The 20534-nt window shown below is 32.4% G+C and overlaps 1 protein-coding gene and 1 long non-coding RNA gene across 3 annotated transcripts in view; one reads left to right on the forward strand and one right to left on the reverse strand.

The window, feature by feature from the left end:
• LOC118182866 (uncharacterized) overlaps positions 1-14608 on the reverse strand; it is a 409247-nt gene extending 394639 nt beyond the window's left edge. The window contains exon 1 of the long non-coding RNA XR_004757133.2: positions 14352-14608. This is a non-coding gene — a long non-coding RNA (uncharacterized LOC118182866). The remainder of the gene's footprint in view (positions 1-14351) is intronic.
• LOC118189141 (teneurin-m-like) overlaps positions 1-20534 on the forward strand; it is an 866809-nt gene that overhangs the window by 424304 nt on the left and 421971 nt on the right. The window lies entirely within an intron of this gene.

Genomic DNA, 20534 nt, shown 5'->3' on the forward strand with positions numbered 1-20534 from the left:
CGCTTCACAGCAAACTTTCAGTGCTATTTTTATCAGTTTTTGAAACGATGACAACAGTTGTTAACTAGATCAAAACAAAGATGAAATGAATAGAAAGTTCTGTTTTGTCCCACTTTAGGTTTTCCTGGATGAGGCCTTTTGAAAATCACCTGTATTAGATCTTTCTCGAAGGTAAAACGGGTTCCCATTTCAGCCTTTCCATTCAAGGTCAACACTAAATTCCAAATTGAGATCTAATGTCACAGAACTATGAAACATCCATGAAACATAATAGCTAATGATACTCCGCTCTTAAAAATTCGTGTTCCAGCAATGTTTAGGTACAGCATCAGTGTCACTGGCGGTGATGCTTAATGCCTTAAACAGAAAAATTTGTTATAACTTATTATCACTGTTAGTATTATCATGAGTTACCAGCATATCGATTTCAATCAATAATCACACTTACAATATTTTGAAAATTCTAAACCTTAAACAAAAGCAAAAAAATGTAAAATTTTAAGGCTTGGGGTAACCTTAAATATCATTAAAAATATAATGCCCTTACCAGTCATGGAAATAGGGGCATTCCTGTCACTGGTTTTAAAAATAGATCCATTATTTTATTAACTAAATTTTGTAAAGTACGCGTTTCATCGTGGAAGAGAATTCTAAGCGATATATAGAAAAATGGATTTTTTAGAATCGTCCGCCAAATAATGTTATCATATGGTATCCAAATAGACGAAATGTCCTTCTTTCTTAGCTAAAATAAGCATTCCTTTCATCTACCTTTAAAGCCCTTTTATTTCTATTTATTTATTAAATCTTATTAAAAGATTTATTAAAGTGCTATTTAAAATACAGTAAATACTTATATTTTATTTTTAATTTCTACTAATAAATGTTCAGTGGGCATTCTTTCTAATAAATGTTCTGAGTACTTTCTTTCTAATAAATGTTCAGTGGCAATTAAAATAGCAGATTTCTTACGGAGTCAGTGGAGGCCATAAAACATACGCAATACAATTTTAATCCATCATGTGATTTGACATTTTTGTTCTTGTTTGTTAAAAAAATGTGTTTCTATGATGAGTAAAAAAATTTAAATGGGACATTTTTGATTTTCTCACTTCTAACACTTTCAAAAGGAAAGACAAAAACCTAAAGTGTCAAGGTACTTTTACTACGTACAGAAAGCCTGAAGTAGAACAACACGAGGAAATTCTATCCCCAAGTGGATCATATTTTTTGAAAAGCAAGTTGAGGTATCATATTATTAAATGCATGGGATTATCGTTTTTCAAGTTTCCTGGAATTTGTTAAAAGTATACCTAAAACATTTTAAAAGCAGAGTGGATTTAAATCCTAATATTAGTACAATGTTTTATATTCAAATACTAAAAATTAGTCACGAAAGTACAGTAGCGTGTACCTTTTTTTAAGTCTTAATGATATGAATTTCTTAATATTGCGTGAGTGAAAAAGCAGCTGAAAAAATCTAAATTAAGCACAATGCGTTTTTTATTCTGATAAGAAACTCTCGAGCACAAGTTACTGCCTAACCATAAATTTAAATTGCCCAATTATGTTGCCATGTACTTGTCCTTCTAAACATGATATTTCCTCCGAGCTTTTCAAAAACTGTTTCTTATTTATGTAACTTTTGAAAAACCAGACATCGCTTTTTAAAATTTCCTTTGAGTACCTTTCGGAGCGTCTTATCCTTTCACGCTCTTTCTACTACTCTTTCAAATAGCCATTTCAAAAAGCAATTTTAGAAACATCCGCGAGCAAAAAGTTTCGGGACCAAGCTACTACACGTTGTTACATACATGTACTCAGCAGAGCAAGAACTAAAAATATTAAGCGAGGATGTGAATTCTGAAGATGTCTTTTTCATCCGGCGAAAACTTCTCTAACCTAAGTAGCAAGGGGAAAAAAGTAAGATTCAATGATAGGGACTGAACTTCAGTTTTCATGTCTTTATGGCAAAGATTTGAATGCTGTAAGTTCTGCAAAAATAATGTCTCGGCTTTAGACTTGAAAATGTCTTTTATGTCTTTTCCTCTTTCTTATCTATTGCTTTGTGGGTTTCATGTATTTTGAATGCTTCTTGGTTTCGGACTTCTTTTTGTTTAACTTGAAAGGAAAAGATGATTTCCACATCTAATTGATTCGAAAATTCGTATTTGCCAATGAGTTGTTTAAGGCGGGTTTTGAAAACATTCATAGTTTTTACATATTTCTAAATATATATAATGAATTCTTGCAATATTTTCCAGTATGTACAAACACACACATATAAATTTTTAATATATAAATTCTTTCTAATGTCTATCTTGATACATTGTAGTAGGAATTATATGCATTCTTCTTTAAATGTATACTTCTTTAAATGTATACCATATTTATGCAGTGAACATAAATACATAAATTTATAAGTATATAATATACATATAAATTTATGTATTTATGTTTTGCTAAATGAAATTTTATAGCGTCTATGAGAAACTTAAAAAAAAAAAAAAACATTAGGAGACTGAGAGGAAAAACAAATCCTTGATATTGTGCCTTTATAGGAAGCCAAATACGGGATAACGAGACATTACGAATACGAGAATTAATTTTAATACCGTATAACATGGAACGAATGTGTTTTATGTTATATTTCTTAGTCCTATCATCTTAGCTTTAATAATTTTGCTAAAGTACTTCTCTAGAATTTTAGTATGCTTATTTATATTTTAAACTTTGTTCAGTATCTTTGAAAAGAGATCGCAAGTTTATATTTTATCAAAGATTTTACTAAGTTAATTAAAATACCACAAAAAATACTGAATAAAAATACAATTGATTTGCAGTACAATTGATTTCAGATTTTAAGTATTTTAAGTACTTAACCACTTTTAAACTATCGATAAATTCACAACTATTGCATGCAGATTAACTAAAAGCCAAAACCTTAACCAGAGCATGAGAACAACATAATTCAATCACTTTTAAAGCAAAAACAGCACAATTTACCAACATCACATAAGAATAAAAAGAACTGAGCTCACCGAAGCGAGTGATAGAATGAGTATATATATATATATATATATATAAACGAAGGGGAAAACATTGTTGAAATGGATTTGAGAACGGTCAAAATGGACATTCTCTTTGAAATATGACACTCGATGTTTTTCGCGATTACAGTACCTTTTTTACTTCGTACAAGGAAGGAAAAAAGAAAAATGAATTCTACAAACAGGGAAGAAAGATAGCCATGCAGTGAACAGAGCAATGCGAACACGAATGTAGCGCCATCTAGAGAGGAAAGTACTAAAGAAATGGTAAAATCAGGAAATTTAAATTGTGCAATAGCTCAGAAGGGCTGGTGTTTGGAATTAATTTCATTAACTAAACAATATAAATTTTTGGGAATGTGACAGGATTAAAAGTGATAAAATTCACAGTGTGAAGAAGTGGACAATTTTCGACTGCCGAACCGAAGGGCCCCAGTTCGAATCACGGAGATGGCATGGATGTAAACTGTCTGTCGGTTCATAGGAGGCAACTGTGGCCTACCGATCAGGTGCCTTCGTAATAAAGTGACCACCGGTTCCGGGCTTAGTAGGCCAACTCCCCTAATGTCTAGTGTCTATCACTGAAAGAAAAAAAAAAGATATGCTATAAAGTAGCCAAGAATTGAAGTCAGTGACAAAATATTTAAGAATCGAACAATGAATTTTATTGATAGGTGAGAAAATAAGCTGACAGCTGGTCTTCTGGATAATCCGTGCAAATTTATAACTGATAGAAGAATGAAATGGAAAGACAGCAATACTATTAATGTTATTCCTAACAGCGGAATTTTTACTTTGATGGCAAGATGAAAATTTTTTTAAAGCTTTAGCAGCGACCATGGGAGAAAATCCTCTGCCAGTGACAACCAATTTCAAATAATTGAGTTCATTAACAAATATTCTGAAGAACAAACTTTGCAAGCACAATATACATAAAAGTAGCAGGGTAATATCAGACATTTTGTGCGTTTTATTATAATTTTGATTTTAACTGTGAAGTATTAATGTAGAGGGAAAAGCAAACAGTAATCTCCTAATAAATTTATAATGTTGCGAGGCCCCAACTTGTCATCAACAGTGGTAGTGACTGCTTTGAACTGTAAATTACACAAACTCGTAAGAAGGGTTTAAATCCCTTTTTCTTCCACTTTAGAAATACAGCTGCGTTCACTTGACGCTCACAAACTATATTCGAAATTTTCGTTTGTTGCTTTCGTATAAAACAATAAATTATCTATTATTTCATAGTTTTCTTCTCTACTTATTTCATCGATATCTGTGTGTTCAAAGCTTTCGGGGTCTTTCAAATACGCATAGATACTTCCAAATTCAGGATCAGCTTTCAATTCAGCAATAATTGTTTCTCTAGTATCTAAATTTTTGAAGTCAACACAACGCATTTGAGTTCATTGCCTTCATCGTCCAGTTTTATTCGAGATAGTGTGTCGGCAACATTGTTTTCCTTACCCGGTTTATATTTAATTATTAGATTATATTCTTGAAGTTTTAAACCCCATCTTATTAACCTGGGCGTTAGGTTTTTCCCCGAGTAAAGTCTACCAACAGCCGCATGATCCGAAACGACGGTTACTGGCGCTTTGCCGAACTCGAAATTTGTGTACAGCCATCAATACGGCTAATGTTTCTCTACGCCGACCCGGCGGTTTAACAAAATAGAAAAGTACAACTAAAAATAAATGACAGGATGAATAAATAACGAAATCACTACCTACGAGGCTCTATAATCGTAACTAACTTAACCGCGTTCTAAGATACAGCTGAGATTCAGGAAACTTACTGATTAAGAAGTTGAAAGATTCCACGAACTGCCGATATAGGCACACAGGCCGAAACGCGCGGTTCTTAAATTTCTACCTAGCAACCTTCACGCTCGCGATTCAAGAAGCACACTTACAATCTCGTTTCCCTTCAATTTAAACTCAATTTACTTCTGCTAAAATTTGAATACTCTGCGCGTTCTACTATAATTTACATACTCTGGCATTGGCAATTCTAGGGGAAAGTAAAGGCTTGAAAGGAAAGATAGCTTAAACTTAAAATAAATGTTAGTTAAAATAAATATAAACCCTACAAATTATATAGTCTAAACGTGTTACTATTTACATTTATTTATTTACTTGCTTTACTGTTTTTATTTTAATTTTTATTGCAAAATTGTTTACTTTGCAACAAGGTGGTCAGGCACGTAATGCAGAGTATTTATGGATCATTTTGTCTTTTTAATATTTAAAATGGAAAGGTAATAGTTTCCCAACTGATTTAATTTTTTTTTTTAATTTTATCTCGATGATGAGCAATTCAACTTAGCCTTCCCACCAAAAAGTAAACTTTTGTCATTTTTTGCTTGCAAAAATGACTAACATATTTTGAGCACCAGAGGAAAAACATATTTTTCCTTCCCTATGCGGAATATTAATTAGAATGCAAACGTAATAATTAATTTGGCTTTCCGTTCAGCATATTCTTTATTGCTGCTCTAAAAAATATTCTTCCTTTTCCTAATATAAAATCATAATCCCAATTTTAAAAAACATTCAATCTCTACTAAATTAATTAATTGCCAAAAAAACTAATTAGTTAAGTGCCCTAGGAATAATATTTGTTTTTTTTAAAAAAAGTGGAAATAAGAAGAACAAATGTAAATTAACAATTCACTAATAAAATGCATGTAAACAAATATTCTAATGTTCACTTAATAACGAAGAAAGCAGTGAAGAAAAACTTATCAAAAAATGATTTAAATATTGTTCTTTATACTGGTACAAGTAATATCTTCGAAGCATCGTAATCAAAATTAAAGCATTTTAGGAAAAAATAATTAATTAAAGGCTGTATACAAAGATATTTTGCTTTATTTTTCCAGGGAAAGATAAACAAATAACAAAAGAAATAATGTTTTTCTCATTTTTACTCAGGTAACAAAGGAACTTATAAATCAGTTTACAGTTACGTATTATGCTAGTAATCCTTAAAAAATCTCATACTGTGATAACTGCTTATCTTCACATGAATCAGTTAGTTACAATAATTATTTGTAGCAAAAATGATAACTTCTTCAGAGCACGAGAAATAGTATTTATAGCTGAACATAACAGCGAATGAGAATTTGAGATTTTCATTCAAACTAATCGATTCATTTGTAAAGTATTATTTATTGGATTATAATTTAACTATGAAGTGTCAGATGCAAGATATCAGTTTCTCATTTTCGTAAAAACGGGTATGAGTTCTGGTTAACAGGTATTTTATTTTGCGTTCCTTTGTTATGAATTACATTAGAAATGTTGCGCATGAAACTGAAAGAAGTTCTTAAAATTTGTTATGTCAATTAATTCGTTAAAAAATGTAACAAAACAGACACAAAAATCTAAAAGATATATAACATGCTTTATTTGCATCCTTTACTTTTATTAATCGAATTACTCTGTCCGACATTGAAAATGCAACACCAAGAATGAGTGGCCAAAAAGTGGTGAAACTCGACAAACAGAAAGAGAGAACAACGAACAATAAGTGATCTTTATTTCGAAATTAGAATATACGGTAAGAACAGCGTCGGCACAGTAGGTTGCAGAACCACCTTGAACGGCGGTACACGAAGCAACATATCTAGGTTAAGAGTCAGTGAGACTAGGGATGGTAGACTGAGGAATAGCTCTCGAGTCGCTGGCAACCATTCGCCACTCTTCGTCTTCCGAACGCGGCAGTGGCAGGGTCTGTAAATGAAGTTCAATCAGATCCCAAATGTGTTAGATTGGTAAGAGATCAAGAGAGAACAGTGGTTAGGGAAGCAACAGTACACCTTGCAGACTACGTTGGCTAAAGCGAGCAGTGCGTGGTTGGACGTTTTTCTGCTGTTAAAGGACATTGGACACTCCCTGAAAGTAGGGGAGTGTCACCGGTCGTAGTACATCATCCACGTAGCGTCGGGCCGTCATAGTGCCCGAAATACGAATTAGACGTGACCTGGAATCGTACGCATTTGGGCCCAAACCATGAAGCCGCCTTATTGCAGAATATGGTGTGCAGCAGAAAAATAATTACAGTATTTTTAAGGTAAAAGTCACGAGACATTAAATTAAATCCGGTAAAGTAGTAAAAACTGCAAAAGTCAACATTACAAAAAATTCGACTTGATTTACTTATAAAAATTCCTTAAACAAAAAGAGGAATGAAAAGGATATGTTTAAAAATTATAGCATTTGGATTTTGATTTCATTACATGACTATTTAGCATCAGTCTTTCATTAGTGCCTAACAGCGGCGAGTGCTTAAGTAGCTAAACACTAGTAGTTTGGTCTGAGGTTCAAATGCGAGCGTACGGGCAGACTTCATTGGCGTGTTCGTGGTTTTCGGCATGTGTAATGTGTATATGATCCAGTTTCTCTTAGAAAGTCCTTCGCAAAGGTATCATTAAAAGATAGCCTTCGAGTACTTTGTTACAATCAAATGAACTTTTATCTGGACGCAGTATGCTAATGTATTCAATATGAGCCAAATTCGGTATGAAAATTCTACCCAAAATGCTTTTATAAAACAATATACTACTCTCATTTTTCAGTTTGCATTACTATTTTTCTGCCTAAAAATCACGAGATTCAAATATACAGGAATATAGGGAATGATTAGTACTGAATTAGGGTGTATGGGAAAAGTAATCTTCGAAAGGGAAACAAAGTTTCAGAGAAGTTGAAACACTTGATAGCGAAGAATACTGAAAGGATCGGATAAGCCCAAATCGCTGTTCACTCGGAGTGTTTTAGATTTTCGCGTTTGTCTTGGACTTATGATATTGTCCTGTAGCTGTCATTCATTTCGGCTGACTAAAGAAATCAGTAGAGCTTACCACAGAACAATATCGAGTAGCATCCTATAGTAAGCTTTGCTGCTGAGCGAGAACATTAGTAAGCAGTGATTTGTTTTACCAGCTGAACTATGAATACTGTAGTATATGAACTGGATTTTATAGTGTAGAGCTTATTTACCAAACACATACTAAAGCCTTTTTGTCTTATCATTTCCTTGTCCCAAGTCCATTTCTGCTATATCCAGTACAAGGTTTGGAATTACGAAACAGTTCAAAACATATCATGGCTAAACAGTACTAAAAGAATGGATGCCACGTTTGCAAGCCGAGACATGAAAATATGAGTCCTATGTTGTGACCCTACGAAGATACGATTATTTAGTTGTAAGGGGCAGAAAACTAAAAGAAGTGGAAAGAAGAGTAAAATATAAATTCCGTGTTAAATCAATGAAAATTTCCTCTTTTGGTATTAGATGGAAATCCGAAGACCAAATTGTATGTTTATCTGCTTTGCTTTTCACTACATCATATAATCATATCGAGTGGTGGCGTAATAAATAATCTAATCTAGCCTACATTATTTAATTAGAAATATGTATTCCAAACATTTATTCTTTTCTAATGGCAGATATTTCCATAGTTAAGCATCTCGATTATGATACCCGACAATTTCTTTTCTTCCATTAATATTTCAAATAATACATAGGAAATAGAAAGCTTTGCAGCTCTCCTTATTTGTATCTCGCGTCTTATCAAGAAAGGACTGTATTGTCTCATGCAGAAAGCATAATATAGAAGCTTCCAATTCCTGAAAGAAGTGGAGAATGCTCTTAATCATAGACTCCATCTCGTTCTGATGTTGCTACTCAATCTAGCTCGAACAAGTTATTAAGACTCAGAAAAGAAGTGCCTATTCAATATATGAATACAAAATTTGGACAAGAAACATAATTTAACGAACAACAGAACTTTGAGAGCGAGGTCTCAATTTACATGCTGTTATTTTTTGTTAGTGATGTCACCATGACAACGAAATATTGTTGTGGCTTCGAGAATATTTTTATTTTTGTAGTTTTTCCTTTTGATCCGCTCGGTATTTCTTTTTAATATTTTTATTATTCAGTTACTCGAGAAAAATCTTTGAAACAAGGAAAATAATTAAGAGATAAGGAATCGCATGCGCCGCCGGAAAAATCCGGAGATAGCGTTTTCCCAGAAACGCCCTAGGTCTTATCAGTGATTTCGAAATTGAAATCGTCGAATGTTTCGTGCACTGAAAGATGTTTTGCTGCTTTTTTTTTTTTTTTTTTTTTTTTTTTTTTTTAAGACAAATGAGAGTAGTAAGTAGCAGCCTGCTGCCTGTGTTTCAGGCTTCAGCGCAATACGTCGGAAATTTCTTTGTAATGGCTTCATTTCAATTGCAGTTTCGGTACTATGTCAATGAATTAATTTTAATCTACTCAAAATAATGGCTAGACTAAAGAACTTAATTAAATGTTTGAAGAATTGTTGATAGTTTCATACAAATGGCAAAGCAGTTGTCATTTGCTTAAGATAATCACAGTTCAGCCTATATCTCATCTTTAAAATTTGCACACATTCAAAAAAGAAAAAGAAGTACGCCAGTGAAGAATTTTAACGTAGATTGGCGCAGATTTTGAATAAAAATCTATCAGCTTCGAGGAGATTCAGACAAAGGTCTGTTTTATTCAGCGTGAAAAAATTTTGCAAACATGAGAGAAGCAACAGCCATTATATGGAAAGCAGTCAGTGGAAGAATGGAAGAAGGTATTATATTTCGAGAAAAATAGCAATGAAACTTCAACGAACTAGAGTAATACAATTTTCAAACTAACTAAAATTAGTGCCATTTTGTATTCCGAGTGTGTTTTTATTTTTCTCTATCCATTGGCTTCTGTATAAAATGGTTGCGCTTGTCCAACCTTTGCAAAACGTTCTAGCTTCCTGACGAAAAGAGACATAATGCCCTCAAAACCGACAGCATTATGTTCAAATCTACGCCAGTTTTAGTGCATATTACTTTCGAGTAACTACATGCTCTAACAAGCTAGAGAAAATAGTAAAGTGATCACATTCTGATCACTATTAAAAGAAATTCTGTTGGTCTAAGCTTTAAAATGAACATCGATATGCAGAAGGTAGTAACTGAGTAGCGTTTGTAACGTCTCTTGGATATTTATTTGTATATGACATTATTCGATTATTTTTGGTAACACGTCTGCGAAATGGTTGTAATCTAATTTACTCGCAACAAACATTATTTTAACTTATTTCTCCTATCTGCAGTATTTGTTTACCTGATTATAAATTTGGTTTAGCACTTCATCAATATAATCTGTACTTTTAACGGTTTCTTCCTTTTAACCCACTTGTGATGCTTTTCAATCTCTGCACTTAATACGAGTATGATTTATTCATTAATTCATTTACATTACTATTGGAGCGCAAGAATGAAAATGTGGTTGTTTGCTTATTCTATGTTTGTTTACAAAGTTTTTTTTTTTAATGTGTGCTATTCTGTTTTCTTTTCTGCACATATCTGAACACTGTGTTTTAGCTTTTTATGTCTTAAATGAGAATTATTCTGGGGAATTTATGGAATTTCTTTTAAGTATGGTTCGACATACGTCGTCTAAACTAAAAGCACGTTAAGGTTTGCTTGAGAGAACGCACACTATTTTCATATCCTATACAGGTTGAATCTGAACGAGAAGGGAAAACTTTGGGGGGGGGTGATATAAGGCAGCTAATACGAGCAATATTCGTCACAGAATGTATGGACGCAACGCAAACGGCGAGCCGCTAGGTGGCATTGTAAATAAAGGGTATAAAAGGGGTCGGTCCTCGCACCCAACGGCATTTTCTACTGTGGATTGCAGGTTATACGAACCACGAAATTCCCAGGGCGATGGATTAGTCGAGGTGGTCCCATAGCTTGGCCACTAAGATCATCGGATCTCTCATGTTTGGATTTTTTTCCTGTGGGTCAAAAATATGTAATATGAAAAGCCTAATCTACAAGTGGAATCCCATTGAAACCAGTATGGATCTAGTCTCCAGGATCGCCGTTGTTGCTGATGATGAAATGCCTGGTGTCTTCGCAAATGTGCATCAATCCCACAGGTGGGAACAGTGGAAAACTACCATTTAACTTTTGCTTGCGTTTCAACCATATATTCTATGACGAATATTGCTCGTATAGCTGTCTTCTATCATCCCCTAAAGTTTTGTCTATTTGTTCGGATTCACCCTGTGTATACAAACGAATCCAATATTCAAAAACGCGAAATAAGCAAATCTTCGGTAACTAATTGTAACTAGTTAGTTAAACAGAATTTTGGGTTCGTTTTTCAGAAATTTATCCAAAAAAGGATCTTTATTTGGTGAACTATATATTCTTGAAGCCTTTCGTATTCACACAAAAAAAATTACGCTTTAGTTTATGACATTATTATGATCTAATTCTTCCAAAGCTGCTAAAACTTTATCATCTTAGATCTTTCCCATTTCAGTACTGATTGTTTTTTCAACAGATGTTCCTACGCTGTTTTCTTACTGCCCCATCCATTGATTTTTCAGTAAGTATATTGTTAGTCTTCCCACCTTAGCTTCTGTGAAAGAGGGACAAACTATGTCAGATCGTCCTCGAATCGAAAGCTTTATCATTTAAAATCCATGTCAATTAAATTTTCTTTGTAGCCTAATTTTAAAATTTAACATTATTTTTATATTAAGATATTCTTATATTACAGCAGTTAAATCACAGTTATTTTAACATTGTATTTTGGAGTAATAATGTATTTCCTGCGACGTTATTTTACCAGTTTCAATGAATAATATTTTATTAATCACTTTTATCTGGATAGGTGTCGAAGTACTTTTGACATAAGATAACGTTTTATCCTAAGCATTTCAAAATTATAACATACCTTTCCTTTATATCTTAGCTTTCACATTTTCCGATAAGCTGGGTGACATCAAAATAAATTCGCAAGAAAGTCTTACGGAATCGCTTATATTGATTACCTTTTCAAGTCAGTTGCATTACCCTTTGGCCTTCTAGTTGTAAGACTCAGAACTATATATTAACCTTTCAGATCTTCAGATTAATATTTATCTTTCTAAATCTGGTAGCGAATAAATGACATGTAATCTTTAGCATTTTAAAATTTTTACGGTGTGCTTGTTCCCTTCCTGTAACACTTCTCTTCCTTGTTTCATTAATATGAACTGCATATTTGTTAATTAATTTTCAAATAACTATATTAAATTAGAGATATTATTGCCCCAAACATATTTATTTCATTATAACCTAGCTCTGCATATTGAAATAGTGTTTTTAAATTCGAATACTTCATATTTAAAGGCTTAGAGATAATGTTTAGTGTCTCTAAACTTTGCTGATAAGCATTGTGAGACCACCTCAAATTTGAAGTGTATAAAAGTAACACTATGAATGAATTTCGGCGTTGTGATCAGCGAATTGCGTTTGACTTAACTGTTTACAAAATGGTGCCAATTATTTCGAGCCGTTTAAACATTGCGTTATGGACTTGACCTCATGCCAGCTAGCGGATAAATCTTATTTCACTGTTACTGAAGATATCATCTTTGCTTCCGGGCTTTGCAAATCATATTACTGCCTGTTAATGATTCTTACGTGTATTAAATTAATTTAACTAATCCTCCTTGATGCTAATTTTAAGTGCGATTTAGAAAAACAATTAAAATATATTCATTAAAAGTTACTGAGTAGCTAAGACGGGAAGAATCTACTTCCACTGATTTCATGATCTTTGAAAATCTTTTATAAAATCTTGAAAACTTATATCACTGGAAGCTTTGGTTTATCGCTAAGATATTCAAAGCTAAAACATTCTTACTGTGTGCAAAGAACCATATTTTCGCACATTTTCGTCATTCTTATCGCAGGCGGGAAGTTATAGGAGGCAAGGCCACAATCGTTAACTTGTATCTCCGATGATTCCCTTTGAGCAAACTGGTTATTCATTGCTTAATTTATTAAGCCGAAACTATGATGCCTGTATGCCTAAAGAGATGCATTCCTTTGAGGATGAATTTTTTAATCGAATTTGGCTCGTATTCATGTTACAGCTAAGAAAAAGCACAAAACGCTCATACAGCCGGACGGGGATCGAACTACCACTGTTCAGCCGTCTTATCCACTCCCCCACTGGCAGGTCCGTTTTAGTAGAAAACAATAATAAATAGTTTGTTTTGATGGAGATTGAACATAAATTGTTCGAATCAGCAGTAAAGATGGATTAGAAGTGGGATCATTAAGGAATTATTTCACATTTGTTTTCAACTTTGTCAATAGATGGCGCAAGTGACTTTGTTTCTTTCTTTAACAGAAACGTTCTCTATTTATTGCTATCGAGTGAGCATACGCTTCTCCTTCATCATTTTCATTCTGCAGTTGAAAAAGATGGTTCCAACATTTGTTCTTCGACGTGTTATTTTAGTTAACAAACAACAAATGCTAATAATATTGGTGTGATTTAAGTGACGTCTTTATATAAAAACAGTTATAGATAATGTATGTGTAATACCTAAAAGAGCTTCTAATCATTCGCTGCATTTGAGTGGTATTGTTTAACTGTCTGAAGGCACCAATGGCGTCAGAATGGAATAATTAATTACGTCTCTAAATCGCCTCTAGCACCATTAGTTGAGAGCCGACGCTTAAACAATATATTTCCTCCAGTATATTTATCTTATAATGTATGATAACATGTACGGTGAGAATTATGCATTGTAGACTACAGAATTCTACTTTCTACTACTAAATTTTTGTAAAAATAGTTTGGTACTTTTTAATATTATAAAAGGAGTCCAGAAAATAGATTTTCTGTTAAAAAAATACAGCCACATGGATCCTGCTGATTATTGTATGTCATTAAATCTAACTTTTCTGAGCTGAAAATTTCGAATATTGCTGTTTATGGACTTTATTATGCATTATTATATTTATTATACATTAATTTATTATATTTATTAACAATATTGACTTTATTAATCCTAAATGTTTCACTTAATTAATGACGATTACACATTTTTTCCCATTAACGCTATAACGAGTTTCTTGCGGATTGCGTGTTCAGTCAACAATGCTATAAAGATGCTATAATAATAACAACAAAGGTATTAATTTCTTTTTCCTCTGAATGGCTTTTTATCATGTAGCTCATAATTCTTCTCTATGAATCTGATTTATTCAATGTGTGCCTTTAGAACTTTCTCCCACAAGTATCGCACATGCAGGAACACTTCCCTTAATAATTTTTGGATAAAATTATTTCTCTTATAGTTCATGCATAACAATCAAACCAATAGCTTAATCTGCTGCAAATATTACAGTCACATAGCTTCAAAGCACATTCGAATTAAACATTTACTTCTATGTTATGGAGGTAATGAGTATAGTTTACCTTAATCACCAAATGGAACTTTATCAACATCCGATAAGCCAAATTTAAATCAAGCAGCAATCTCTAAGTAAAGAATGAACGTTGAATGCACTATTCGGGAATCTCTGCTCTTTATTTGAATGGCAAGTGTTTAGGCTGAATTTTAATGCCTGGAGTAACAAAGTTATCGCGTACTTAGAAGGCAGGATGACCTGAAAACGTCGGCGTTATCGCTGTGCAAAATTAGCCTGGAAGCGGTTTTTTTATTTCCTCTTTTCTGCTGCGTAATGGAATGGCCATGTTGTTCTAAACTTTGTATCAGTTGTTTGAAACTCCACTTTTCTTCTTATCTTCGCGCAATCAACGTTACCTGCGTGTTTAAGGGTGACAAATTAAGTTCTAGGAGCCTTAATCGGGGTGTTTCTCAAAATTTTTCTTACTCCGTGACAACCACATCGGAACTTTGCCCTGTTTCAGTGAATTCTAAGAGCTGCTATCTTAGCTTTTGTGCTCTCACTAGTGCGCTTTTAAAATCGTTATCTCGTGTTTTATCTGATTTGTAGAGCTCGTGCTCATGTTTCTAATTACCTTCTTTGCTCATTGAATTTAATCTCAGTTTTCTGACAAGTTATTGAAGCTGTTTCTATTTAAATCTTGCCTTATTTCTTGATGGATAAACATTTTTACTTTGTTTCCTTATTAAATGTGAATTTATCATTATTACGAATCTATTTTTACTTTATCCATGTTCGTAAGAGATAATGATGATTAGATAAATAAAATCAGCGAAATTCATTTTATATTAAACTGATAGTTACATGTATATGTTGTACATACATATATACATGAGATACTCTATGTACGCATGGAAAAGTATTGACTTTATTCACATAATTTTACAGAAGTGTTGTTACAGAAAACATTAGACAACCTCAGGATTAGTACATAGCCAACTTGTAACATTCTTTGTATAATTTTAAAAATTAGGAATATTTCTAGTTTCTGATTTTTTATACGATTATTGGATTATGAAAGTAACTGAAACTTCATGAGCGTATTAATAACATATATTTAGAACTTAATAAATTCCTTATGCGAAAATTCTTTCCGTATATTAGTGGTAATAAAACTGTAAATTAAAGAATGTAACACACTTGCAAGTCCTAAAAGAATATCATTCAACAATACTTAAGGTGAAAATTAACCTTGAATTTTTTAGTTAATTTATTAACCGACTACCTCAGGGCATGTTGAAAATGACGTCATATATCGTAAATTCGAAACGAAATACCTCTGTCAGTTTGCTTCATAATGGAGTCAAAATGTTGTGTTTTATTTTTTACAATGATACTTTCCTAAACGCAAGTAGGTAGGTAGGTATAAATGCAAAGGTACCCAATACTTACTATAAGTGACTGGGTATTGACCTCAGATACTACGTAGCCAGATGACCAACATCCTTTAAACAGCCGGGTGACAACATATTCATGTAGCATTCAGTTTCATATAATTTAGTCATAAGAAATTGTTAGCAGTCACGTGCGTTCATGATAATTAACTCACGGTAAATAACTTGCTCTGCAAAGTTTTTGGCCTCTAGCAGCTACAAAATCCATAATTTTTGCAATTTTGTTTCTTGTATGTTTTTTTTTTATTGCAAATCGTAAAAAAAGATACAAGTTCCCGCTCTAAGCTGGGTTTTGTTTTAGATGTAATGAAGTTATTAATGGACATGAAAATATGTAGTGTTCTGATTCGCCCCCTTTTTTTTTCACAAGAATTTGTAGATGAAAATGCGTAGGAAAGGCCATATCCAGTGATGAACCATGTGATTTGATTGGCAGTATACGGAAAAGAACAGTCGATTTTGGACAATAGGTTGTATGTTCTTCGCCCTGTGTTGGCGGTATCTCATAATTTTTGTTATAGATGTTACTAGCAATTCGTAATTTTGATTTTGGGTGTAAAACTGGCCATGGAATATACATTTTTGTAGCAGATAAACCTTGGCTTTGGCTAAAAATATGATCAGCCGCCTCCTTATTGCATTTGTGTTCATTATAAGCTTTTGTCCCTATTATGTAAAAATGTTTATTTTGGGCGTTATCTAGAATTTCTTGAGTAAAGGAAGATTTATTGCTTGTAGTATTAGCAATGGCATGCTTTGCAATTAAGAAGTCGGTATGAATACAAGTATTTAAGAAATGTTTGATTATAATTTACTCGACTGCTTCTGACCAGAAAACATTGTTTCCTTTGTAAAGTCGGTATTTAAAATTTCATGATTCTATATCGTTGTAACATATTTTAATTCCACATCCTTTTCCGTTGTTGATGCAGAGCCATCAGTGTATATTTTTGGGTAAAAATTTCGAAATTCATCATATTTTACAAATAACGTAATGTTATTTTTACTAGCTGGATATCTTATGAAAGGATATGCTAGGGAAAGTTTTAAATTGGCAGCTATTATTTCACTATTTAATTTACAATTCCTAAATGCAAGTATACGACTCAGAAGGCGGTGTAAAAAGTTCATAATTATTTTTCTTTAATTTAAAAATGTGAAACATGAATGTTGGCATGGTTTAAAACATTTCCGTGATCAGAAGCATATGTTTACCACGAACGGTTATGAAAATAAAGGCTACAGGAGAGCTTTAGTGGAAGAGACGTGCGCAACTAAAAATTTGTAACTCTCAAATTCTCAACTTATATTGTGCCCTTCTCCCTTCCCTCCATAGCCGCTAAGCCGTTATAGTGGTTAGTGTCGCTGGTTGTTCTATCGATCAGCTTGGGTTCGAATCCCGGAGAAGCCATGGATGATTATAAGCATATAGTGTCTGTGCGGCAAGGGGGCACTTTAAATACACTGCGAGTTGAAAGTCTTCTTGAGAGGTTGATGGTAAGAGAAAGGCGATGGGAGATACTTTTATCACCTCCCCCCCCGAGATGTGCTTTCTCAAAACGGGTGTGGAAATGCACAGTTAATAAAGCGGGACAAATGCTTCCTCTGTAGGACAAATGGTGATCTTCTGGTGTCTCTCCCACTTCTATCTGTATCTTCCCTTCCATATAACAGAGTATCATTCCCAAAATTGTTTATATTATTTTTAATATAAACAGTGCAAACAAGTTTTAGGATTAAGTTCTTACAAAATCAAAAAGTGAAGAAACAATATTTTTATTTCTTAGATTTCGATGTGTACCAAGTTTATGCAGTTATTGACACATTCATATAACTACTTTATTCCACCGCAGAACTCATCTTTTGAAGTGATATTTATGACTTTGGTTTAGGTATTTGGTATCTGAATCCCTTCTTTGTTATTAAATTAATAATCATCAATGTGAAATTTCATTTTAGGGAAGAGAAGAAGTTTGCATAACCAAATCTGGTTACTAAAAATTTTTGACACTTTACTTTGCTGGAAACTATTACTTCTTTACAAAATAAGGAGTACACTTCGTCAGAAACAAAGCAAACTCCTTTTGATATACGCCTCTCCAATTAAAAAAAAAAAAAAAAAAAAAAAAGACACAGTGACGTAGTTTTTACTCTATATTTCTAAAATCCAAGTTTCTGGAATAGTGTTGGGCATTTTGTCCAATCTAAGCAAGTGAATGCCATTTTATCTCAGAATCAAAAGGATAATACTATGTTTTACATCAACTGTTTGAAAATAATAACCCGTTTTTCTTGTTTATAGCATAACTTTATTTGTATTCTTTTTTCAGTTTTCGAATTTATGATAAAAATTTCACTGAATTAAATTAACTGCATTGACAATTCTGTCGGCAAACAAACGACATTTTACAAAAAGCGAGTTGAGATGTCATAGTAATTATTGTTTTCTATCATTGTTTGGTAAGTTTGCAGGAATTTGTTAGAAAATTTAGTTTTCTACTTTCGTAGATGCAGTTCGCTTAATTACAAGTTTCGCATTCCTAAATAATACGTAAAAAATTGCAAACTGTAAAAGTATAACTAAAATTAAAGTTTATGATATTTAATAAATATGTAGTATTTAATTGCTCATTAGTAATTAAATTAGTATCAGATTTTTATAATATATAAAGAGGGAAACCTTTTTTTCTTAATTTTACCAGATACTTAGTTTAGTTTAGCTTATTTGAGTAAACTGATATCACTTTCACTTTAATTGTTTTACAATATAAGCGTTTCGTTGCAGTTTGAGTCTAATCTAGCATCACACTCTTCTATCCTAAGATCATGAAATTTTCCCATTGAGGAGGAATTCTTTCTCGGCTGAAACCCTTATTCTAGTCTAAATTAGTTAACAGAATTCAAAATTTATGATCCGCTTCTTAAACTATTGTGCAACAGTTTAAGATAAAAGGGAGGATCCAATGATCTTTATCCTCTCTTTTAATAAATATTGAAATTTCTTGCGCTAAACATTTATTTGTCATTCTCCTTTCAAATATATGTTTTAGCATCTAAAATTAAACATTTATTTAATAAATCATATGTTCATTGTTAATCGACAATCGAATTTCAAGGCTGTATTAAAACGAAACATTTTTGTTAAAAATTTACAAAATTGAATTATAGCAAAATACTAATAGAGATTTTACAATGCTCAAGTATTTAATGATAAAAATCTGTGCAGAAAATAAGTATAATTCGCAGTCAAATTTCTGAAATCTTTGCTATTGATTATATAGGAAAAAGTGAGATGATTTAGTTATTATCTGCAGTAAAAGTAATCACGTAATATATACTTAGCAGTAAAAGGAATAATATCTAAACTTCAAGTTTTTTAAATTTTTTCTGATGGCCTGAAAGACATACAGAAAAAAACTTTTATTCCCTATGTTCCATAAGTGTTTTCCTAAATATTTTTCACAAATAAAATTTACTGAACTTCTTTTTAGGTCTAAAACGTCACAGTTGTATATAAAAAGTATATGTCTTTCCTTAAATATTTAGTTTGAAAAATGTTTGAAAATCTTAAGCAAAAGCTTTTAAAAGAGTCAACAGATGTAATTACTAAATCCAACGAGTCGGAATCCGAAGCATTTTGAATTTAAACGAATTGACAGAGCGCACAAGAATGATATTTTTATATTTTTCTCGTATTCCCACGCTATGCATTTGAATCGAAATTAAAAACTTTTAAAATCGTCTTGCCTACTGCTTAAACCTATTTTCTGAAAGCTGAAAGCTAGAGAACAAAAGCCATTATTCATGATTATACTTCAAACATTTAACTTATTCTTTCCGTCTTGTAAAAAAAAAAAAAAAAAAAAAAAAAAAAAAACTTTGTATTAAGTCTTATATATGTCTTCTTTCTTCGGTAACTTAAAAAATTCAGGTTTTTAATCAGGCTACTATTGTTTTGCCTGCTATTGTATTATTAACAATAGCTTCAAAGGAACACTAATGCATTATACCTGTACTTTGTTCAGTATCGAAATTTCGACTATTTGTACAATAAAAAGTTACTCCTAATTGAAATTGTTAACAATTGCAATAAAAGGTTTTACTATTCAATTTTACTTCTGTTTAATACATTTTATTTAGCTTATTCTTACTTGCACTCTTTCTTGACAATGCTAAACATATACGTAACAAAAGCTCGGAAGAAAATCTTTTAGTCCGCCAGGAAATAAATACATAAAAATTAGTCCAGATTTCCACAAATGCTTACAATAATGATCTTTTTCGAAAGTTTAAAATTAAGTTGTTTTTATCGTTTAAATTTCTTATGGTCCATGAAGTATCATGAAGGGGAAATGGAGAATATTTGCCTTCGATTATAGACTTTCGGAGCAACGAACAGTATGTCTTACCCAAAGTCAAAACAATGTTGATTACCTTGACTGATGGAATCAAAGAAATTCCTTTCTCGCTTTCTTTTGTCACTTATCAATAAATAACGCATTCGAAATGATTGATTCTAAGTGCCTTTGTACATCAAGATAATACAAGCGTATGAGCATATCTTACTTTAGACTAGAAGAAGACCTTTTAGCACGAAGTCAGACTCAATTTCACATTCTGAAGCCTTTTTTAAACTAGCAACACATTTATATGCATAATATTTCAATAAGTGTTGCGTTGCCCTATACAAAAATAACATATGCATCACATTGTTTATTTTGTTGCCAATTAATTAACATATGTGAGAGAAATGTCGCGAAAAAAGTTTGTTAAGTAACATGGAAATTTTTATGGTT

This window comes from Stegodyphus dumicola, chromosome 4 (assembly GCF_044657685.1).
Source record: "Stegodyphus dumicola isolate Sdum_Otavi_A_Nest chromosome 4, ASM4465768v1".
Taxonomy (NCBI): domain Eukaryota; kingdom Metazoa; phylum Arthropoda; class Arachnida; order Araneae; family Eresidae; genus Stegodyphus; species Stegodyphus dumicola.